We start from the raw sequence: 2,795 nt of genomic DNA, 5'->3' as shown, positions 1-2,795 counted from the left end.
ATAAATATGAGGTCAAAACGAGCATAACTGAGATATATATCTCAAACTAAGAAGTCGTGCATCAATCCTCACATGTTCTACTATATATATATATATATGAGCGATATATAATATTTATTTAATACAAAATCATGCATGTGTATAGTTAGAGACATTCATCGAAATTTTTATTTTTTAATGAAACAAAAAAGAAAACCATCAAATATTAATTTTACTTAGAAACGATTAGAAAAGAGAAGATTCAAACTTACGATCCATCGTGGAGTTTTGACCGATTAAGAACTATTTGGCCTATGAAACAAATTGAGTGGTAGGTAGGTAAAAGTGGAAGCAAATGATTAAGGAGGAATAAGGGGATGATGGAATGCTTACACTAAATAAAAACATACTCATTTTTTTGTTGTTCATTTGTCAGATAGCATTTAATCATTTATGTGGTGTCGCCCAAGAACTTTATATAATTAATCAATCCGGCCCCTTTATTTTTGGGGTTTGAGAGAGAGGAAAAAAAAACAAAAAAAAAAAAAAAGAAAAAGAAAAAAAGAAAAAAGTGATTGGCAATGAAGAAAAAGGGAAAAAGAGCATAATGTTGTTCCCTCCACACATTACAAGCTTCATCATGCAAATGAGGTCAACTCCACCTTTTTTTTTTGTTACATTAAATTCTCTTAACACTTAGATTTTATTTCATGTCATTATATTTTGCCTAATTTCAACCAAACCTATGCTTTGTTTTTTCAGTGTTTGGTTTCTAGTTTTAGCTTAGTTTTGGCCTTTACCATTTAGTGGAGAAGGCTTCATAATTCTTTGGACATGTATCACTCATTTTTGGTTAAATTGGTTGGGGCGTAGCAGGTAGTTTTACAGTATTGGATACGTATATAAGTAGAAATAACAGACAACATATATTTTGAATTTGCATCGACCAGGATATAGTTATTAGGCACATAAAGATTTTGAGTATACATTTTCAATGGGTATTAGAGGGTAATTATATTGTGGCAGTCTATACCATTTCAATGGGTATTAAAGTACATGAAAGTAGGAATCATAACGTGCCTATTTTATTTTAAAACCCGTTTTTTTCTGTTTCTTTTTTTTTTTGGAAAGAAAAACCCAATTCTTAAGATAAGTGATTTAAGATTTATGTTTAGTATATAAAGTACTATGGCAACAAATTTTTTATGAAAGTTGAAATATCTAAAGCAAGATTTTAAACCAACAAAAAATATTAACCCATTGTATCAATTTCTATCATTTTGATTGAATGAAGTGGATCTCCATCTAAGTGAAGAAAAGGTTGGAGATTAAAGAGATTATAATATTGGGGACATTACAGCACCAAATATCAATCAGTATTAATTATTAACTAACACTGTTTAAGTCTTTTATTCCCATTATTTTGTGTCTATCCCTCACGTTATTCTGAATATATTTAAACCGGTAGATAGTATCTACTTTTCTTTTACGTTTACATTAGTATCATTGTCGTAAATCGAAATTAACTATATATCTATGACCACTTTTACATACCTTCATAATTGAACTATTATATTTTAAACTACAATAACCAAAAATAAAAAATAAAAAATCAATCATAGAAACTAGAAAGATATATATTTTTTCTTCTAAAAACTTTTCAACCATAATAATAGAGAGGGAAAAAAAATAAGACTAGAGCCTCACCCACACCAATCATAAAATAATACTTGTCTTTCTTGGGTGGTGGCTTTTGTTGCAACTCTGTCTTGTCATGTACTATTGTCTTTGAAATAACCACACCCTCTCATTTTGCACAATAAAACCAATCTGATAATAATTTTTATTTTATTTGTAAACATAAATATAGATTGGTAAATAGAAGCTGATTATAATTTAATTGGTTCAAATTTTTACCAAGTATTTTTAAATAAGAAAAGAAAGCATGGATAATAATGAAAGCCATTGATAATAAATATGCCAAGATCATTTTTGCTAAAAAATTAACTTTAGGAAAGTTTAAAATCACTTTAGATTGATTTTAAGGTATTAGTTGGATGGTAATTTTGGATAATAATTACACTTAAATCTATTTTTTCAAAAATAGTAATTCTGTATCACTCCTAAGCACACTTTAAATATCTATTCCATACTGCAGTGTAGTATAAAAAAGATTTCTTAACTAACACACATACCAAATCATATCGCAAAAAAATCGACAAATATTAAAAAAAAATCAACAAAATATAGACATAATATTAATATCAATAAATGATAACTTATTTAAAAATAGTGAAACAATTCTGTGTTATTTTCAATATTTGTCGTGAAATATTTGTTTTAGAAAATAGCCATCTACAAAGATAGATTTCATCAATATTTCTATATAAAATTGAGACCTCCACGTTTCTCTCGATATCTAAAACGCGATTTTATAATAGTTTTGGGAAATAAATAATTGGGAATGGCATATGGGGTATCTTGAAGTTGAAGAAATATTTGTATGTGTTTGTAGAGAGAGAGAGAGAGAGAGAGAGAGAGAGAGAGTAGAATAGAGTAGGATATAGCAGAAAAAAATAATTGCAAAAGGAATCTAATGTCTTTAATGTAACGAAAAGCTGACAACAAAAATACAAGAATAATTCTTGCTTCGGCTCTTCGCTTCATATTCAAACTCATTTATTTATATGTATATATATATTATATATATACACCTTTTTCCATTGAAGGAGAAGCATAAGGTGGTCTAAAGCAAGGGACTAGGCTCTATTTCTACACAATTTCTCACCAAAACCACATGCATCTCCTAAAAAAAG

Source organism: Momordica charantia (assembly GCF_013281855.1).
Source record: "Momordica charantia cultivar OHB3-1 chromosome 10 unlocalized genomic scaffold, Mcharantia_2.0 BLBB01000010.1, whole genome shotgun sequence".
Lineage (NCBI taxonomy): Eukaryota > Viridiplantae > Streptophyta > Magnoliopsida > Cucurbitales > Cucurbitaceae > Momordica > Momordica charantia.
Note: the sequence above shows the minus strand (reverse complement) of the source record.